General features: G+C 41.6%; 1 pseudogene; it reads right to left on the bottom strand.

Annotated features, from left to right (window-relative positions):
• The window catches only part of LOC105948133, a 63,919-nt pseudogene extending 54,579 nt beyond the window's left edge, over positions 1-9,340 (bottom strand).
• Positions 9,341-12,586: the final 3,246 nt, after the last annotated feature.

The raw sequence follows: 12,586 nt of genomic DNA, 5'->3' as shown, positions 1-12,586 counted from the left end.
TTATTATTTGTTACTTTTCCTGTTCCACAATAATAACACAAATATTTATATCACATTTCTACTAATTATTGCCAGACAGCCTTCAGATATGAATCAAACTCCATCCTCCCTGGGCCAACATTGCATAAGTACTAAGGCTCATTTATCAACACTGGGCAAAATTGCAGGTAGAACAATTTGATTGGCTGCCACGGGTTACTGCTCAAGGTCAAATTTGCCCAGTGTTAATAAATGACCCCCAGTCTATGTGTGTGCTTCTGTGGCAATAATGCTTGGAGCAAAAGCCAATCAAGAGAAAAGCTGAAACGTGTAGTTCACCTTTAAGTTAAATTTTAGTATGTCATTGAATGCCCTATTCTTAGCAACTTATCAATTGGTCTTCCTTTTTTATTCTTGATCGTTATTATTTGCCTTGTTCTTCTACCTTCTTCTAGCTTTTTAAAGGGGTCCCTGACCCAGTAGCCAAAACATTTGCTTTGCGAGGTTATCATTTTATTGTTGCTTTTTATTAGTCTACTTTTAGGCCCTTCCCTATTCATCTTACTGTCTTTTCTTCAATTCACTGCCTGGTTGCCAGGGTAAATTGAACCCTAGAAACCAGAGAGCAGAACCACACAGTTGAAATTCTAGACCAGAGAGCTGCTGAACAAAAAGCTAATAATTCAAATATAATCAATAAAAAAAGAAAACATGAAGACCAATTGCAAATTGTCTCAAAATATCGCTGTCAACATCATACTAAAATTTCATTTAAAGGTAATCATCTGAACTGCTATTCGGTTCCTTCCAAGGGTGACTTACCATAGCTACCGGGAAGTAATATATTTAGATGAACAGGAGAGACTCAAAATAGAAAAAAGTAAGATACCTTGTGTATTTTAGAATTCTAAAATGTCATGCTTTCCAAATAAAAGATCCATAAACCTTTATAAAGCTTTCAGCTTCTTAATCACTCTTTATATACAGGTAAGGGATCTGTTACCATTAAATAAACCCAGTAGGATAGTTTGCCACCAATATGTATTCATGCTACGGTTATATTATTACACAGAAAAGGTGTGTAAAACTGAGTTACCTGCTTAAAATGGACTTTATGGGAGACATAATTCAGAACTTTCTGAATTACTGTTTTCCGAATAAGAGATCCCATACCTGTAGTGTTTCAATACAACCGTAGCTGGATCCGAGTGAACAAGGAAGGTGCTACACTGAGTATGCGCCTTTGTGCTACCGCTGCTTCCCCGAGTAGCGCTGGATTTGTTATTGAGGCGCTTCCATTATACAGAGTGTTATGTACACACAGAAGGGAAGATATAGCTTGTGCAGGACAGTACTAGAGCAACAGAACAAATTATTGCTAAACCAAAGTAGACAAGAGCGGATGAGTTGTATAAAGTACTGCAATATAATTATACCCAGAGTGTGTCTGGAATAAACACAAACAAAACGCTTTTTAGGTTTTAGGTAGACAGGTGCATACCATCCAATACACGACTAACTGAAGGGGGGAAACACAGTGGGGAAAGTGTTGTCCCTGTCCACTTTGTAGGCTCACCCTAAAATACAACACCAAAATGAACAAAAACTTTTACATGGTTGAAATGACAGACATATTATGGCCCCAACATTTTATGGCACTGTGGCCCCCAAGTACTTCACAGCAGACACAGTGGTGGCCCCAAACCCATGACAGACACAGTGGTGGCCCCAAACCCATGACAGACACAGTGGTGGCCCCAAACATTTCATGACAGACACAGTGGTGACCCCAGGTATTTCATGACATAGTGGTGGCCCCAACCCATAACACGTAACATAACATAACGTAAGCTGCCAATTAACTTGGGGGTGTGGTTATTAAATTTGTATATATTCACTCTGTCTGCACTGATCTGTATGCTTGATAAAGAGGCTGATTGGCCTCGAAACGTTGCATCTTTTTCGCAAATAAAGACTTTCTAATAAGGAATTATTTCCCGTTAGCCCTGAGTGCCATTTTGCTTTTTGTTTTCCCAACCCATAACAGACACTGTGGTGACCCCAAGCATTTCATGGCACAGCGGTGGCTCCCATTTCATTACAAACACAATGGTGGCCCCAAGCATAACATAACAGACAAAATGGTGGCCCAAAATATTTCATGACAGACACAGTGGTGACCCATAGCATTTCATTACTCTGTGACCCCCAAGCATTTAATACCAGGCACAACTGTGACCTCCCACACTGCAAGTTGGTACCCCATTAGCACTCCCAGTCCTCTCCTATCCAGGCAGCTGTGAGTAACATCATAGTCTCATCTTGCAAGACTCTGATGGGATGACAACAGGACATTTAAGGCACAAGTCCACGGGCACGGTGGCAAAAGTAGAGACTGTCCTGCAAAAAAGCTGCAGTATAATAAAAGTGGCAAAGATTGTACCAGGGCTAGTAATTCATAATAACCATTAGATGTTTCAAAAAAGTGCCCTGTAAATGACATCCGCTGATTGGTCACTGAGGGCTACTAGATCTGTTGGAATCTTTGCCACCAAGATATTGTCAAACTAGCACAAACTCCCAGCTTTTAGATTGCAGTGGGTTGCTGGGAGTTATCGTGTATTATGATTAAGAGGCACATTGGATGCCATTAATGCTCAAGAAAGCCAATTTTAAATCCCAGATGCTAAGAACTGAAAAAAAAGTATCCAATTGCAATGCAGACAAAAAATATTTTGTGTTCTGACTTGACATAACTTTTCTGTGGATGGAACTGAAGGCATTGTGCATGGAACAATCTCACTATGTCTGTGAAAAAACAGCATGGTTGGCAGCACCAAATGTAAGAGCCCCTCTCTGCACAGATTTTACACAGTCTTGCATAAATATTCAACCCCCCTCCCCTGGTTTTTTCCACATTTTGTATTACAACCTGAGGTAAAAATGGATTCATGCTGAAGTGGGAAAACTTCTACAGGTTTTTCGAATACAAATACAAATCTGAAAAATCTACCCCCTTGGCTGTAGAGCCCCTCAATAAGCAACAACAAATTAAAATCATAGAAGAAAAGATTAGAGCAGTACCAAATCACAAAGCCACAGTCACACAAGCCAATAGGATATGGCTGTTGCTCTGAATAGAATGAAAGGGGAACTCTGGCTTCCGAACAAAAATTTGTTGAAGAGCCCCATACAACACCTACCCCTAATATACCTATCACTGTAATCTGTTCCTTCAAACGGTATGAATAAATACCATTTATATATACTGAAATCCAGCCGAAAAATGTTCTTCTCGTTCTGCATCATTTAAAATCCTTGCAGGGGGCGGGGACTAAAACACTGATGTTATAATTCAACAACTTCTCCACAGCTTAAATACATCATGCAGGAACTACATAACTCACAATGCATTGCACTATGATGCTCCTTTCCTTACTGACATCACGTGTGCAGGGAATTGTGGGATTTGTAGAACGCTGGCAGACTGAGGACAGTGGACTACTACAGTCTCAAAGTAGTCAGCCAGATCAGCAGGAGAACAGGGGCCAGGCTTAGGTAACGGTTCCAAACCATATTTTATTAAAAGGCTGAATATTTTTAACTGATGTATATTGCAAAAATGCTTGAAATTATGTTTACTTTTCAAAAAACTTCATGTTGTTTTTGAGGGGAATTCCCCTTTAGAGTGAGCGATATGTTTTTATTGTAGAGCAGTTACTAGTTTCTCAAAAGTAACCAGTTACTCAAACAGATACAAACAATTTAGACTGCATTTTATTACCCCATTATATTGCACTTATCGATATATGAATTCATTACATGTGAGTTCACATATTAAAAAACAGGAGTCGTGTCTTGTGTGTAATAGATGTGGTATTAGGATTTATTGGGGGTGCTCGCAGGATATAGGGTAATAAAACCAGCACTAGAGTGAGTTATAAACTTTATATGAAGTGTTTTACAGTTATTGCTGTTGGGTAAATACTCTCAGTTTCTTACCTTGAGATAATCCTGATAAGCTGATCGTCTACTGTACAGTACATATTGACTTTCTCATTTTCATGTTCTAGACAAGCCATGCCCCGAAAGTGACCGTCTGGAATTGGTTCCACCAGTCTGTGGCTGGTAAAGGGCTTTTTATTGGGGTGAGTTGCCCTCAAACAGCGATCACAGTAGGACACCTCACAGGTGATACATGTTTTCACGGCATCCCTTGGTGGCTCTGTCTCACAGAACTGGCACGGGATCCTTTCGGAGGCCATAATAGGGACAGTCCTATAGATTTTTTTTTTTCCCTGTGATTGTCACTAGGAGAGTTGGGAACACTTAAAGAAGCCTTCTGAAAGCGATCAATAATGTTCTGCAAGGTAACGTTGCGTTTTAAACCTTCCAGACCGCGGTGATTTAAAGATATAACATATCTGCAAGTCGGACACTGAAAAGCTGGTACTGGCTCCGCTATTTCGTTGGAAGCACATCCGGAAGTGAGAATACGGTGGGCACAGCTGAAGCACAAGCTATGGGCACAAGGGAGAAGCAGCGGGTCCTCAAATAACTCCAGGCAGATTGGACAGGTCAGTTCTGACTCCAGTGTTTCCATGTTTAGTTGAACATTTGGCTTAGAATAAGACAGGGCTGTTCCATTCACCTGCAGGAAAACAACAGGAATTGCATTTTAAAACTCTCCACATATAATAAATCCATCACGCCGGCTCAGTGTACCCCTAGGGGAAATTACCAGACACATGCAGATAGTCACAGGATGTTCCATGTAATCAGATTAAAACTCACATTTAGGGCTGTTACACACGGGGAGATTAGTCGCCGCACGACAAATAAAAATAGACTATCTTCCCCCTATAAGGGGTGGTTTACCTTTAAGTTAACTTTTAGTATGTTACAGAATGCCCTATGCCTAGCAACTTTGCTATTGGTTTTCATTATTTATGTTGTATAGTTTTTGAATAATTTCCTCTCTTCTGCCTCTTTCCAGCTTTTCCCGGCAGCCAAAAACTATTGCTCTGCAAGGCTACAATAGTATTATTACTGTTGGTTTTTATTACTTACTATTCTATGCAAGCCCTCTAATATTCATATGTCCATCTCTCTTTTAAACAACTGCTTTGGTTGCTAGGGTAAATAGGACCCTAGCAACCAGATAGCGGCTAAAATACCAAATGGAGAGCTGCTGAACAAAAAGCTAAATAACTAAAAAACTATAAAAAGTAAAGACCAGTTGCAAATTGTCTCAGAATATTAATGCCTAACACATATTAAAAGTTAAGTTATCCCATTAAAGGGGAACTCCAACTTCCAAAACCAAAATTTGTTAAAGAGCCCCACACAACACAGAAAACCCCAATATACTTATACATGCTGAAATCCAGCAGCAAAACTGGTCTTCGTTTTCTACATCATTTGGAATCCTGCAGGGGAGGAGGGACTAAAACAATGATGTTACAATTGTGACAACTTCATCACAGCTTACAGACGGCATGCAGGAATTACAAAACCTACACTGCATTGTAACTGTTAAACACCATATAATTACACTAAAAATTATTAAAAGGCTGCATATGTTTTAACTGATATATATTGCAAAGTTGCTTAAACTTAAGTTTACTGCAAAATTCTTAAGCTGAGTTTAGATGGAGTTCCCCTTTAATCAACTTCCAGGGCCAACTCCCTCAATATATATTCTATGCAACACAGTGCCTCGCTAGCTATTCCTGGTGTTCAGATTTAAGACTCCCCTTACAGCCAATCACAAGACTAGAGGTGACTTTAAAACTGCCATTCCCATTGGTAGATCACTAACTCCAAGGCATTTGGAGTAAACATTTGGTTCTGGTTTTTTCAAGATGGGGCTTAAGTAGTACTAAATGAAAAGTGGCGGTAGGACATGTAACTGCAGCTCAAACTTAGCATCCGAGTGTGATGCAACCGGACACATCCAAGCTAACACCAGAGCACAATAGTAGGTCAATGTACAGAAAAGTCAAATTAAAAGCACTTTTCATTTTACGCTTATGTATAGATATGTAACTATAAAGTAAATAAAAAGCATTTGGTGTTTAGTTGGCAGAACAAGCAAAACACATTTAAACATATGCACTGCATTTTGGCTTCTTTGTAGATTTAGTTTTATCTTGACAGCTGAATTCTAAAACAATTTGCAGTTGGTCTTCATTTTATTATTGTAACCTCTATTTCAGCTCAAAAGCTGCCTTCCCAGACTAGTATAGGTATAGGACCCGTTATCCAGAATGCTCGGGACCAAGGGTATTCCAAATAAGGGGTCTTTCCGTAATTTGGATCTCCTACCTTAAGTCTTCTAAAAAAAATCAATAAAACATTAATTAAAAGGCCCATTTCCGTAATTTGGAGCTTTCTGGATAACGGGTTCCCAGATAAGGGATCCCATACCTGTACAGTAGAACATGGGTTACACTGTACTCTCACACAGAATGGGCCTTCGCTAAGTGGAAGAGGAAGGTGAGGGTGTTGTGCAACTCCACCTCTCTTGCTGCTATACAGAAAAATAAAAACAGAGGGCGCCAGAGGTTCTTACAAATAACAAAACACCCACAGGGTTACTCACAATACAGCTTCTCAGGGGCCAGTGGTACAGGCAACACCACATACAGAGTGCAATACAGACTGACACTCCCCTGCTGACAGCCTTGGCAGGAATCTCACTTCATCTCTGCCACACCCTGTTGTGGATCCCCTCAGGGAATTCTCTATCCTGATTCCCTATTCACTTGGATTCCCTACACTACAGGCAATGTGGCCTGGGAGAGATACCTCCAGAACTACCAGTCCTATATAGGAGGTCAGAACTACTCTTTCTAGCTCAACCCTAACTGCCTTACACCCCTAGAGTGTACTATACCTGCCTCATTCTAATGCCTCATTCACGGGGCCCTGTTCCCCCACTTTAACTAGGCCTGTGCCCCGGGCTCACAGCAACACCCACCCTGTTCTTCAGGTGAAAGCAAAGAGGAAAGAGCCACTCCTTTGCCAATACTATACCAAAGTGAGGCAGGAAGTGGTCACCATCCCTGCTAGCCAATAGCGTCCATATGTAAATTAACTTAGATACATTCCCTTCCGCCCAGCAACCAAGGGAACTGAACTTGTAAGGATTTAAAACCATAAAAAAATAAGCAAAAAAACTAAATAAAATCGAAGGTCAGTCTATGTTTTGGTTGCTGGGTTGGTGACCCCCCCCCCCCCCCACACACACACACACACACTGCCCACAACCAGATAGCAGCTGGAAGCTGGAAAGAGCCAGATAAGGAAGGCTGGTAATTCAAAAACCACACAAAATCAAAACTCAAAACCAACTGAAACACTGCATAGAACATGTCTATCTATAACATGAAGTTAATGTAAAGGTGAACTTCACCTTTTAAACAAAATTGTGACGCATTTGATACAGCGCATGTCCATCACGTACCCCATTTGTTCTGTAAATTTCTGGCCTGTATAAAAAAAACTCAGGGCTACAGGAGAATAGCTTTAATCCCTTAATAGAATTAAGGGGACATCCTAAAAGAGGCACATATAGTCATAGGCAGTAACTGGCAGAATGTAATGTACAGTATCTGTTCCTTCTTAAATAATGAATAAGGGCGATAACAATGTTTAAATTGCTCAATTGTGATATCACCACATGGATAATATAGAGGGAAGCCACTTTCATAAACGTTATACAGAGACAGTAGCCTAATTATCACACAGGGTCATACAAGCAATATGACTGATATATAACCAACAAAAACCCCTGTTCCTTCTCTGGAACCACATGAAATTAAACATATAAATAAAAGATGTCAAAAATAAAGCTGAAAAAACCTTTACACGGGTGTTGGTTACAGCACCAGGGGGCCCAGGATTATTAGGATTTGTGAGTTAAATGATCCCCTGGAGTAAAATCTGCCCATAACCACGGGCTGTAAGATTCACTCTCAGTCAGCAATCCCCCAGTAAGCCAGTGATTCGCTAGTTAAAGCTACCAACCCATTGATGCCAATAACACATACATATGGTATATTTATTAAATATGTGATTATCATCCAGATGGCAACAGGCAGCGTGAAAACAACAGGACAACAAATATGGGATTGGGCTTTCACCCCTGGATACTGTAGTGTGGAGTCCCAGTGTAAGCAATGACTGTACTCATTAAATGGAAATACAAACCCACGATATAATAATGGTACATATGCCAAAGTCATTTGCACTGGACTATAGTTATACTGTGCATAAAGTCCCAGCAGCTGCCACATACAGAGAAGGAGGCACGCCAGATAATATAGCGACAGATCTCATGACATTGCATTGAGAGAAATGGACCTATAAGTGTATAGCCCTTATTAATATGCCCAGGCTCGGAGCCAATGTGATGCCCCAAGTAGCACTAACCCATGTCAAGCGTGTACCCTCCTGTAATGTGGCTAGAACCCCCCCATGCCCCTGCTGTCTGTCTGTCTCCTCCCCAGTTACACACATGCACATCATGGATTACCCGTAACTTTCCCAGCAGCTGCCCATCTTCTATGGAGAGAGGGTGCAAGGCGCAGTCAGTCACAGAGAAGCAGCGATGGGTCCAATGAGAGAGGCAGACAGGTGCTGGCTTGGCTGCCCAGGGGGGTATCAGAGCTGCTATACAGGGTAATGGCCAAATCCAGAGCTACTGAGTCGGAGCAAGCACAGAGCTGTCACTCCCATGCCCAGTGCTAGTGCCCATATGCCTGTCCCAGAGCTGATGGGCTGGAGACAACACAGTGGAGCAAGCAGGAGGTGCAAAGTGACTGGCAGGCAGCAGCAGCACACAGCTGGCTCTGGGTACATGTGCATAGCCCAAAAGCTGCCAGCATGGGATCAGTGCCCTGTGCCAGGCTCTAATAATAGCAACATCCAGTGCAATAATCACACACAGCAGGGCAAGGGATCCACGGTGCCACACTCATAGAGGAACGGATCCTGTGCTCTGTGCCAGGGTGCCCAGACATCCATTGCAATTTCCAAAATCCAGGAAGGGATCAAGTCTCTGCCAACTAAGGGGCAGGCTGCCAGTTGCCTGTGTCTGTGCCAAGAGGAGGACAGGATCCAGTGCACAGAGCGGCAGAGACTCTCAGATGGTGTATCTCTGATAGAGAGGGAGGGGGTGACATAGAAGAGTAACAGGCAGTGCAGTTACTTCCAGGATCGATCCATCTTCACTCCCACTCCCTGGCACGTTGGGAAGTCACACATTCACAAGCTCGCTTAGCAAGGAAGAAGGCTCCCTCTGCCGGTAGCAGCGCAATAGTGCAGCTCACTCTGTGTCGGTAGAACAGCAATCCCAGGAAGCGTGTTGTAGGTGGGTTGTGGTGTAGACGACTATTGAAGCGGCCTTTGCGCACAAACCAGCACCACTATTTAAAGGAAATTGTGTATCGCTTCTTACTTATATGTATTAAGAGATAATACCCCCCCCCCCCAGGGTCTGCTTCCTCCGTAGTTAGGCCCTGCTGGTTAGGCAGCCCGGCAGCAAATAAGCAGCTAGGTATTCCCTCAGCTTTTTATCATATTAAGCTGGGCCGCCAAGGCATCAGAAAAATAGCCGGTGGGCCCAGCAGCCAAGACCTCATCCCTGTTGCCGCTCATGTCCCTCACCTGGGTGGTGGGGGCCAATGTGGGGGGTTAGGGGTTGTGCCGGGGCAACCTATCGATTGGCCGGGTGAGAGAATTTCTGTCAGGTAATAATACCTGTGCATGTATTGCCTATCTGATGATATTCTTCTTTTCCAGATACAGAACCAAAACATCAGTTAAATCTGAATGTTAGTTTTAAATTGTTGCATTGAAACGTACAATCAATATCCGAACTTTCATTATACAACAACTAAAATCTGAACGTGTATGGCTGGCTATAGACTGGGTTGCAGTTAAAGAAATAAATGGCACATTTGATACTATCATTAAAGGCAACATAACTTATTCATATACAGGTATGGGACCCATTATCCAGAATGCTCGGGACCAAGGGTATTCCAGATAAGGGGTCTTTCCGTAATTTGGATCTCCGTACCTTAAGTCTACTAAAAAATCAATAAAACATTAATTAAACCCAATAGGATTGTTTTGCATCCAATAAGGATTAATTATATCTTAGTTGGGATCAATTAAAAGGTTCTGTTTTATTTCTACAGAGAAAAAGGAAATCAGTTTTAAAATTTTGAATTATTTGATTAAAATGGAGTCTATGGGAGACGGGCATCCCGTAATTCGGAGCTTTCTGGATAACGGGTTTCCAGATAAGGGGTCCGATACCTGTACTATTAAAATATTATTCATTAATCATATGAGTAAAATATTTAGGGTGGAATGTTATAAAAATTGTGCACACATAAGAATAAAAATTTGCATTTCGCAATTACATATATTCAGGCATGCCCTGGCACTATTACAATGGCCCTGATACACAACATTGGTTTGTTTCCCAGCTATGCAGTCTGATCAGGGCTCCATTGTAACTAACTAGAAATGAACAAAACAATGACAAAAGTAAGAAAAAAGTAAGTGCAATAAAACAACAACAAATATATAACAACACAATTTAGGACTGGAGCTGTTTTCAAGCTGATAACCACTTGTACTGGCAATGTATGCAGGGTCCCATTGAAGTGAAAGGCAGGCAGCAATGGTGGTTTCTGGCTGATATTCGCTGGTAGAGAAACCAAACTGTGTTCCGTTAGCACAAGAGTGGATAAAGAGTGCAGCAGCTGCAGTATTGGATGGGGCACCAAGGGCTGAATTGAAGCCCTAGGTTTTCTCGTTGCTGAAAAATCATCCTCATGTTTGAGAGATTTAAAGAAGGAACGGTTTTTCAGAACAATATGCCTGCTAGATGCAAGTTTATGGATCATACATTGGCAATACAATTGGCTTCTGTCTTCTTCCTTACCCCATCACAGATGGTTCCAATAAGAAGCAAGTGACTAGAACTGCTGGCGGTATCTAGCAACTTGACACCCCCAGTGATCCTACCTTTCCTTCTCTATCAGTAGGGGTGCAGTTTATTATTTGACTCATTAGTAAATGGCCGCACTGTAGATTATAAGGGTATAAAGTGGGCTAATTTACTAGCACTGTGCACATTTGCACTCTCAGCAGTAACCCACAGCAAGCAATGGTTAGCTATGTTGAGCTGTGGGTTACTACTCTGGTGCTGCGCATCACGCATGTATATAATATTAAAGATTTCCCCTGTACTTAAAATATAAAGATATTATCCCAGTGAATTTCTGGGTTTTGATTTTGGGGCAGTCATTTACTGTGCACAGGGGACCTGTATAAAATGACTGGCAAGTACAAACCCTAACATGGTGGAACACTAAAGGGTAAATGTAGCCCCAGGCCTGGCCTGGCAAATGCCAGAGACGCTGCTAAAAGATGCCATAGACAAAATGCCAGGACCTATTTGGAATCTCAGTACAGAACTGTGTAACCCTGCGTCACCCTCACCATATAGATAATAATGAATAAGATATGGTGCCTTTTTTCAAAGGGAGTTATAAAGGGCTGTTAAACAAAAAAATGGCACTTTTATTGGAGATCCCCATTGAAACGCACTGCTCTGTGTGTCTTACAGTTGAGAGGTGGGAACCTCCCAACAGTCCTAACCCAGAAACATGGTAGGATCCAGTGTAGCCAATAACAGCTCTGCTTGTACACAGGAAAATATATGCTGCAGTTCCCTGTCAGGTCCACCTAACTGCTGACTGCTATGCAAAGTGCTGGGAGCATCAGGCTCTGCTATGCAGTTAGGGAAAGCAGCCAGCAGAAGGGAGATATGCTAACTGGAGGGTTCTCCTGGGGTTTAGTCTGCATTAAAGCAGTACAAACTGCAACATTTAAAGGCATATTTCTTTGCTCTTTAGGAGGTGTATAATGCAATGGCATGTTTTAGATCAAACAGCCCTATGTGGTGGGGTTACCAGACCCCCTGGTGATAGGAGGACACGTATAGAAGGTGCAATTAAACTGCAGCATGCGGCTCTTTCTATATGTGACTTATTATTATGTGATTTCCAGTGATCTGGTAACCCTAGAGCTCGTGTCATCGATAGGGTTCTGTTGGGACCCTCACCTCAAACTGTTGTCCGTATCTTTTAAAGGAAAATGATTAATAAAGGGAAGGTATATACATGGTAGCACTGAAAGCATAAAGCAAAGAAGATGCTCTATAGACCTAAAAACCACACACCCCCTTTTTTTTTTTTTTTAAACTGTTTTTTCTTTGTTGTGCCATTTATAATTCAAGGCTAGTGGAATATTTAAGAGTAAGGCAGGGTTTTCCCTCTTTTAAAGGAAAAAATGTATAGATTTAACCCTAGTAAGCTGACATTATTTCTCATCCTGTACAACTAGGTTATGTATGAAATAAGCAGAATATGTAAATTCAAATCAGGCTGTTAAACCAGGAGAATGAGGCATGGTTTGCAAAGAAGAACAGAAATAATTAAAATGGAGGGTCTGCATCACTATAGTTATACTATTGGTTGAAAGTAACTAAACAAATACGGTTTCCATTCTGTGGCAAGAGTGG

This window comes from Xenopus tropicalis, chromosome 8 (genome assembly GCF_000004195.4).
Source record: "Xenopus tropicalis strain Nigerian chromosome 8, UCB_Xtro_10.0, whole genome shotgun sequence".
NCBI classification, from domain to species: domain Eukaryota; kingdom Metazoa; phylum Chordata; class Amphibia; order Anura; family Pipidae; genus Xenopus; species Xenopus tropicalis.
The sequence above is the reverse complement of the archived record's forward strand: the minus strand, read 5'-3'. Positions and strand labels throughout refer to the sequence as shown.